This window comes from Nycticebus coucang, chromosome 20, assembly GCF_027406575.1.
Source record: "Nycticebus coucang isolate mNycCou1 chromosome 20, mNycCou1.pri, whole genome shotgun sequence".
Lineage (NCBI taxonomy): Eukaryota > Metazoa > Chordata > Mammalia > Primates > Lorisidae > Nycticebus > Nycticebus coucang.
The window spans coordinates 50,604,668-50,614,812 of NC_069799.1; positions in this window are offsets into that span (position 1 = coordinate 50,604,668).

The window sequence follows — 10,145 nt, forward strand, 5'->3', positions numbered from 1 at the left end:
CTTATCCCAGCAGGAGGGCTTCTAAAAATTGTTCTAAATAGTACTTGATTGCTTTGACTTTTATTATCCACCAAGTAAACATATCTCATATGGTTGCGTTTATCCTGGTAAGTCCCCAATCTCAAATCAGGTCATGAGCAGATTCAAGTGACTTCACCAGCCTCCTTCACTCTCCTGCGTCTTTTCAGTCTCATTCTTAACCTTCAAGAGTTCAGATGGGGTAGGCAGGATATTGCTGCAGGCACAGGAAACACTGATGTCTTTACTGGAAGTTCAAACTTCACCATTTCTATTTCTTACTTGCTCCGTGAGATCCATTGTATTTTTAGTTTCTTCACTTTGTAAGCTTTTGCTTTGCGAATGTACTTTCTGAATATGTATTTGCCAAAATCATTTCTACAATGAAATAGCAAGAAGCAGACGACTTAGAAATCTACATGGGGAACGGAAATCAAAGCACTGTAGTTGTTTCAGTCTTATGGTTTGGAGAATATTCTTTTATATTGTTGCAGAGTCCGAAAAGTAATTTTTACCAGAGGAAAGCTCATAAAATAATGTTGCTTTTTTTTCTACTCAGGCCTCTTGGCTTTATGTCACTATTTTAATGGATTGCAAGGCAATTTCTCTTCTCCACTTTCAACCATGAAAAGTTTACTTAATCATACACTTACAATGAGCAGGACTGTTATAGTTAATGATTGAAATATGGACGGAGGGGGGGTGGGGCCTTAGTGTGTGTCACACTTTATGGGGGCAAGACATGATTGCAAGAGGGACTTTACCTAACAATTGCAATCAGTGTAACTGGCTTATTGTACCCTCAATGAATCCCCAACAATAAAAAAAAAAAAAATGACAGTCAAAAAAAAAAAAAGAAATATAAAGTGCTCAGTATTCAAGTTCCCCTGAAACATACCTAACTAACTGCTCTCTACCACGTATCTCCCCACCTTCAACAGACTATTTTCTTACCTGATCCTGGGATATACGGTGTTTATTACCAACTTAAAGTATGTATTCATGTTATTCCCTGTCCTACAATGTGCATCCCCATAGCATTCATATATCATATGGCGTATATGTGAAAAGTAGATAGACAGGTTCTAGATATAGGACTACATCATATACATATACATATAGCGTATATTCATGTATATGTGTGTATATATATATGGTCTATATATCACGGATCTAGAATCTCTCCATATTTTATGGCCCAGTCCAAATCCAGGGCAGTATACAGAGGTCACCCCCTTTGCTGAACCATAGCACTAACAGTATCACACTTGTAGGTTCACGATCTCACTTTTTCATCTAACCTTTATATTCTAACTAGAGGATAAGCTCTTTCAGGACCTTGGCTTGTACTTCGAACTTCCCACGAAGCACTTCACCCAGGGCTGTGCATATCTTGGGTCCTCTATCAAAAGATGATGGAGTGCAAAAAGAACAGAGAAGCCAGTGTAAATAGGATTGCAGGAGTACAGCTGCTCAGCACAAGACCAATGTGTACGGTGCTAAATGAAAGTCACTGGGGCAGCTGCAGGGGAGCCCAGCCTGGCCTGTCCTTTCCTGCAGACACAGAGGTGAATCTGCAAAGCATTTCTGCAGAGATTAAGCAAACAGCCCAGGAGTTGGATGACCCAGTCAACATGGACTGCAAAAATGTGACAACTCTGATTCTAAACTAGAGAGAAAGGGCCCCGTTTCACACTTGGCTTTTCATATGTAGATGAAGCCACTTGTTACTCTTGATTTCTTCCACAACACAGGTTCTCAGCTTGTCCCTTTATCTGTCTTGGCTTGCAATCCCCTCACTTATAAAATGAGGGATTTGGAAAACTACATCGTTCACCAAGGTTCTTCCTACCTGCAGAATCCTTCACTGGCCTGTTCCAACCCACTTCCTTCCTGCCGCTCTGGCTGTCAGCCCTTTCACCTGTTTATTTCCCATTAACCCTCATTGCTACCAAGCAAAGAATTTGTTAATTAGGATCTCTTGTGAAAATGTCACAGAGCTTTAATTAAAACAATAATTCAAACACAATTCCTTAAGCTTTTATTTGATCATGGATCTGCTGTTCCTCCTCTACTAAATTATTTGTTACCAAGCTAGTGGTACTTTAAACTGATACGCCTCCTTGGACAAAAATTAAAAAATAAAATAAAATAAAATAAAGTATATGACTTTCCAAAATGGAAAGGTAGCCTCTTTTTTTCTCAGCACCCAAAGATATGACTAATCACTGGACGAGGGAGGGGGCACCCATAAAAACCGAGTTAGGAGAAGGATGTTGATTCTTTTGATTAAATATAAATAAAAAGTCCACCTCATTTTGAAAAGATTATTAACAATTTTATGGTGAAGGATATTATTTTACTGAAAATTATATTATTTCCAGGAAAGAAATTTAAAAAATGCTTTTTATTGTTCTTATGAGCATGTAATTGTTTATATATTGATATGGCGCACACTGGATTTTTTTTTTTTCCATTCTTGTGATACTTTACTAAGAAAAATGTATTTCAACTCCATCCAGGTAAATGTAAAAGATGGAAAGTCTCCATCTTTTTTTCATGAATAAATAAGAACAATAAAACGGTAATATAGTCCAGTTCGGTGGTGGGACAGGGGAGGGCGTAGGGGGGAGGAAGGAGGGCATTAGTTGGCAATCTCACCTAATGTGGACATTGTAAGGGTGTACAACATGCCCCCTGGGTGAGGGGCTCTTCTACAAATGGAACTTTACTCTGGAAGTGAGAACAATGTAACCTAAAAATTGTACCCTCATGTTAATTTGAAAAAATGAAAAAATAAAAAAAATACTAAAAAAAATAAAAGCCTATGACAAAAAAAAAGTGATTCTTAAAGCCTCAATGCAAAGAAGTAGAAAAGGGAAAGATTTAAGCAGAATTGATGAATAAAAAGATGACAATTCAGTCCCTTCCCATGTGGGGGGCTTTGGCACTTGTGACATTGGGAAATATGTACCATAATTCACTTTTGAGGTTAGTAGACAAAACATTTCATCAGATAATTCTATTCTCCTCTCTGTAAGTGTGAGAAGTAGACAGATAGGTTCTAGATATAGGACTGTATCTCTGCATTGTTCAAAACCACTGAATTAATCTCAATAAAGACACTTTTTTGACATGCCCAACTTCTTAGCGTTTCCAAACATCCCTATACACGACATCATAGAAAGGGGGTGACGCACCATCAGCTTGCTTTCACAGTCATGCAAACATGTGAGGGAATTACTATTATCAGGTACCTACTTCACACTAGTACTGGCCAGAGTCCTCCCCAGGCATTTCTTGGTTTAACATTCCTGCTACAGTCATAGCCATCAGGTATGATCAGCCTCCCTTGCTGACTAGAAAACTGAGGCTCAAGAAGTTAAGCAATCTGCAGTTACTGTGTGCACAGTAGAATTAGATTTCCTGAACCTTCACTGTATTTTCTCAGGTCTATGGAAATAAGAGGATATCAAATTACTTGTTAAGCAACTTACATTATTTGAAGGTCACTCTGACACCAAATTTCTTCCTATTACAGAAGACAGTCTTTCTGAATGAGAGTCCCTAATTAAAAGTGATGGAGTACAGGAAAAGCTACCTGACAATGTGGGACCGTGGCATACTGAATAGTTTCAGCTGAAGGAAATTGAGAAAACTGTAGAAGCAGAAAGATCTCGCTGATCTTTTCTCTTAAAGACTCTCATGTGACTCATGTTCTGCCCCATATCCAGAAGGAAGAAACGTCACACAGAGAGGCCAAGAAGGGGCTGGAGAAGGGAGATGGGTGTGATCCCACTTAATGGACAGTGTTCGGATGTATGGCACACCTGTTGGGGGTGGGACATATTATAAGAGGGACTCTACCTAACAAATGCAAACATTGTAAGTTAATTCTTCGTACCCTCAAATTAACCTGGAACAATAATTTTAAAAAACATGAACAGAAAGGCTTTGCTGAATTTCCCCAGTTTATTACCTTTCAATCATACTGTCTGCTTAATCATACATCTCTGAGACTATCCACTTCATGAAACCTACACACAAAAATATATAGGTTTTATCTGTTTCTTTGGGTCTTTATTTCCTTAGGAAGGCTGTATCATATAAAACATTTACCAAATAAATTTGGATGCTTTTCTTTTCTTAATCTGTCTTCTGTTATGGCCATGAGGCTAGGATGAATGCAGAAAAGACATTTCTCTTCCCCCCCCAGTGGTGAATGTTGCTTATTTCTGCAAAGCTAAGAGACAATATATTTTGTTGTTGCAATGTCAAGTTTCCATTCCAGTCCCTAGAAGTTGTACTTCGTGTAACTTAAGATTGTGTTAATTTTTCCAGAAGAGTTAGTGAAAGAGAAAAATGTTCAAGAATTAAAATAAAAATTAATGGAAAATTTTCCTTTAATTAATCACATCAGCAAATCAGTGTTTTATATCAAAGTATTACGTAATGAGATTCTAAATCATGTTCTCAAGAATTTCCGTGTAAAACATTTCCATATGGTAAGATTCTGTAAAATTCTATAACACATTCACAAATCATTGTGACAAGTAATGCTGGTGTTAATTTCTTAAGTCAATGTCATTTTCCCAATATAATTTTATGATTTTATTTTCTTGTGACTTAAAACTTACAGAATAAACCACATGCCTTCTGAGAAAACCAAAAACAGATACATAATTGTTAACATAAGTAAACAGATTATATAGTTCTCATGTACTTAAGAGGGTTTTAATACATTTTTAAACCTAAAGTTAAGTCCATATTCTTAGTCTCTATATCACAACACATATTTTATTTCTCTTGTGGTGCTCAACAAAGTTTGGTTGCATTTTGCATACAGCATTTATTTGCTTGTTTAATCTTTCTTTGACTCTCAAACTACAAAGTAAGCTGTTTCAGGAAAACAAAAACTCCCCAATTATTTCAAGCAGAAAGGGATATAAATCAGGGTATTTGATGATTATAATAATGTTGAAAGGGTTGGAGGAGAATGAATGCAGTTTGCCACTAGCTTTAAGAGGGTCAGGAAATTTCAGGAACCTTAAGAAACTATCGGTTACATTCATAGTTTCACAAATCTCTGAAACCAGTAATTATAGAAAGGCCTTCAACTGCTGAAAAATCTCACATCTGCTAAAGTTCAGACACCTGCCCATGGAGTAGCAATCTGGCTTCTGCCTGTCTTCCAAATTTTGTGAGAATGCTTCTCATTGGCAGTATCTAATCTGGAAAACTCCTGGCAAAGGATTCTAGAAAATAGAGTTCTCAGGCTCCCAGCTTCTGTGACACAGGGCAAGGCAGGCTGGGAGGCGTATGGATAATTTGTTACAAGTTCCAAATGGGAAGGACCTGGGCCATTTTTCTTTTTAAATAAACACTTTAACATGTTTACAGTTTAAATTTCCATCATGGTAAATATTGATAGATAGAACCCACATAAACAGAAGTTTTCATTGGTAGCCTCAAAAAATTTTAAGAGTCTAAAGGATCCTCAGACTAAAAAGTTTGCAAACCACTTTAAAAAATTTTTTTGGAAATGCCAAAGATAGCTTTTGTGAACAGCTAAGCGTATTTATTATTAATTAATTATTGTTGTTAAAATATAACAACAATCAGAAGGGGTTGGGAAGATATTGGGCAAAGGCTGTAAAATTTCAAACTGGGTGCGTTGGCTCAGGCCTGTAATCCCAGCACTCTGGGAGGCCAAGGCAGGTGGATCTTTTGAGTTCAGGAGTTTGAGACCAGCCTGAGCAAGAGTCAGACCCTGTCTCTAGAAATAGCTGGGCACCGTGGCAGGTGCCTGTAGTTCCAGCTATTTGAGAAGCTGAGGCAAGAAGGATTAATTGAGCCCAGGAGTTGGAGGTTGCTGTGAGCTATGATGTCATCGCACTCTACTGAGGGCCACAAAGTGAGACACTGTCTCAAACACACACACACACACACACACACACACAAAAGCCTTAAAATTTCAGTTAAATAGGAATAAGTTCAAGAGATCTATTGTACCACAAGGTGACCACAGTTAATAACAACGTGTTGTGTTCTTGAAAACTGCTAAAAGAGTAGATTTAAGGGTTCTCATCATAAGAAAGTAAGAATATGAGGTAATTCATGTGTTAGTTTGCTAATGTCATTGTGCAGATGTATTTCAGAACATACTGCACACAATAAATACATGCAGTTTTGTCAATTAAAATATAAATAATAAAACCATTACACGTTCACATAATGACCAAATTTCTTATAGAAAATGACTGAATTTTTCAAAACAAACACTATGTAGTGAGATTGTTTATATATTTGTTTATTTTATATTTTTGGAAAGACATTGAACATCTGTCTTCACTCTGTACCCATGAAAGAATGAGGCATGAAAATAACTTTTTAGTTTCACTGTGTCACTGAGAACACTAAGAAGTGACATACAGTTGGCCCTCTGCATCCCTGGGGTCTGCATTGGTAAATTCAAACCATTTGTGAATCAAAAATATTCGGAAAAAATAAAAATAAAAAAAGTGCAACAATAAAAAATAATACAACTAAAATAATACAGTATAACCACTATTTACGTAGCGTAATGCTTACACACTATCAGTAATCTGGAGAAGATTTAAAGTTTATAGGCTATACACAAATTCTACATCATTTTATATCAACTTGACACCCATTGATTTTGATATGAGAGGGAGGGCATCCTAGAAACCAGTCCCTTCCAAATATAAATGACGAATGTAATTTGATTCGGACCACCTTAAGTCTGAATTGTAAGTAGATGAAGTTTGTACTCAGTGTCCCCAATTCCTTGTCATGGAGTTAGTGGATCCTTATTATAAGGGACCTGAGAGATCACTGTCCCTCCTGATGCTTGAGGCACAGTATTATGAAGCCCTGCTTTTCAAGTCACACATGTGTCCCTGAAGGTCACTCAGTGGAGTGTCAAGAGTTTTCAGAACCATGGAATAATCCTGGGATATCGGTTTTACTTGAAGACTTTAGGACTAGCAACAATTTAAATAATTATATTAAAACAAAGATACATCATGAAATGCATGATAAGTTGTATTATTTGTCCCAGTTCTTCCCTTCCTTCTGCCATGTGACTTGTAGGGCATTAGAGGGGCCAGAGCATGCCTTTCTGCACCTGCTGATTTGGGGGTTAGCCAGGTGATATGCTTTGGATGCTAGAATAGAGGACAGGAATTACAGTGGACCCCTTTCTGAATAATCATCTTGCTTGTGATCCACCAAGGGAAAAAATGCACTCCAGGAAATCATTGGTCCAAAGAGAATGAGAAGACACGTAGAGTGTAATTGAACTCAGTGTCAACCCTGGAGCCACACCAGGCAAACCCAAAAAAACTAAGAAAAATACAAACAGGTGATTTTAGCCATTGCAATTTTGACTTTGCTTGTTATGCATCAAACATGAACTAATACGGAGATCGGTACCTAGCAGTAGGGTGCTTCTGTAACAGGTATCTACTATGCTGTGTTGACTATGAGATCAACTAACAGGCCCTAAGGAAAAAATTACAGGAGAATGGAAAATATAGTGACTTATGTTACATAACTGACAAACCATTTGGTAAGAATGTCCCCTGTGCTAACTCAGAACATGGGAAATATCCATAATAACTTATAGTGTTCAGTGAGAAACTTTGGAGGAAAAAGGTTGATAGAATGAGCTGGTTCCCTTGATAAAGTACTACAAGAATGAGATGAACTTTGAAAAGGCCAGTCTGCGAATTGAAGAGGGCCCAGAAATTTTCCAATTGGGAGGGCTGACAAATGAATCTGTTTGTTACCAAATCAAAGATGTCGCTATTAAAAAATACTGAATTAGGAAAAGATTTAATCCAGGGAGGTGTCACTGAAATACAACCTCAAACACTAAGTCAAGATTTTGGTATTAATACCTTTTGAAAGACCTCAGAAAAGATTAAGGTGGCCTCAACAAAGAGGGTTTTAGCTAGAAAAGTGCTTCCATATAAATTGAGGGTATGGTCTCTCAGAAGCCTATTCACAAAGGACTTCTTTTAATCTAAAGAGAGCGACATCGAGAAAGAATGGTTATTGTGCCTTAGGCACATGGGATTAACTGGAATCAAATACATAGGAAACATTTAAAGTTTCTGAGATAATTATATTGACAAAGTAGTACTAGCTTTAATTGAAAGAGCATGGAACTATTGGGCTACAAAAAAAATCTAAGGGAAACCAACAGCATACAGGCAGGAATGGGAAGAGAAAAATTCTCAGTCACCAGCACTTTACTGAGAGGTGACCATGAAAGATTATGGAAAAAGAAAGATGTCCTGGAAGGTGAAGCCAAGAGCAGTGGAGAAATATGGATTGGGGGCTACTCCTACAGAACAGAGCTGGGGCTCACCAAGGAACATTGCCTTACCTATGACCTTGCCCAGAAGGATTTCAGATCTGCAGTGGACTCATGACCACTATGTGTCTCCCACTCTTGACCTTTTCAAACAAGAGTGTTTTCTCCATTGAGCCTTTGTGTCTTCCACCATTGTATGTTGGGTACACAGTGGTGTGTGTTTCTGGGCACTGAGGGTGGGTAACTTGTCTTTTTAGTTTCCAAGCCTCTATATCAGAAAGACCTTCATCTGGGCCTGGTGTCAATCATGAGATTCAGAACTTAAAGCCTGATATTGGGTGGGATATTGAATGCAACTTTTGGGAGTCGTAGCATGGAGGCGAATCTACTTTGCATGTGGATGAGACTGAACGATTGTGGTCAAGATGAGAGGCTGTAGTCAGTTCCATTACTTGTCTCAATTCTTCACTTCCTCTGCTAGGAGACTTCCCAGGATGATAGAGCAAGCAGAATATGTATTTTGTACCTCTGAATTTGGGGGCTTAGCTATATGACATGTGACATGCTTCAACCAACAGAAGGATGTTGAGGTGATAGCTGCCTTAAGAAGATGGCTTGTTTCCACTTGTTCCTCTTGCACACCTCTGATCTGCCCACATCTAGAACATGCCCTGGGTAACTGCTTATGCAAAGAGTATGCAAAGACATATGCAGCAGACCTGAACTTGACACATAGCCTATGGTCAAAACCAGGAAATCTCAGCCAAGTCCACATACCCACAACCAACCCACAGACCCATGAGGGAGAAAATATACACAGAATATCATGAGCCCAGAGATCCTAATGGTTGCTTGCTACAAAGAAAAAAACAGGTCAATACAGAAGGAAATACAACCTTTCCCCTAGTTTTTAAGAGAAAATAGAAGAGCTTAAGGGAATCTCACATTTTCTTTGCGTTTCTTGAGATTATACCTTCTCACCTTAGGGGGCCACTGGTCACTTCAACTGCTTTTCAAGGAATCATTAAAAACAAAAAAATATAGACTCTGTTTAGTGAAGAGCTCCAGACCAGAGTCTGGAAACCTGGGTGCTAATGCTGGCTCCATTACTTATTATCAACTGTGTCATCTTGGGAACATGGCACTATTTTCCTGGTACACAGTTCCCTTGTTTAAAAGTTGTAATTTGTTCTCTTACTTCATAGGATTCACAGGGATTTGGGGGAGTAAAGGAAAGGAAATAACAGATTTGAAAATAGTACTGTGCTATGTAACCAGGGGCACTATTGTTATTACAGGGTGACTGCCAGATTGTGTGCAGCGTCTGAAGGAAATACTCTAGGGACATGGCTCATCACTGCTAGAGATAGCCAGCTCCATTCTCACTCAGCGCTGAGAGGTTCCCACTTGCTCTCCACCTCTCATCTGTGTGGTGGTGAGTGGTGATTCACGCATCATCGTTTTCTTTGGTTTGGTCCTATTAAAATTGTATTTGTCCTATTCTCTTAAGTCCCCATTGAACTCAGCTGTTCTAATTTTCCAAAGACAAAGTAGCTGAAAATGTTACTGATATATTAGCATCTTAACTGGGACTTTCATAAGCAAACCCAAGAAATGACCAATGGTGAAAAGTCAAGGCCCAGGTGGAGTTCTCTACTGGGTTAGGAAACCTATAAACGTCTTCTCAGAGTACAGATCGTCCACAAATAGGGCTTGTCCTGATGTATACAAAGAAAACTATATATTTCCAGGGGAAAAATAGAGCAGATTCAGGCAGAATAACAAG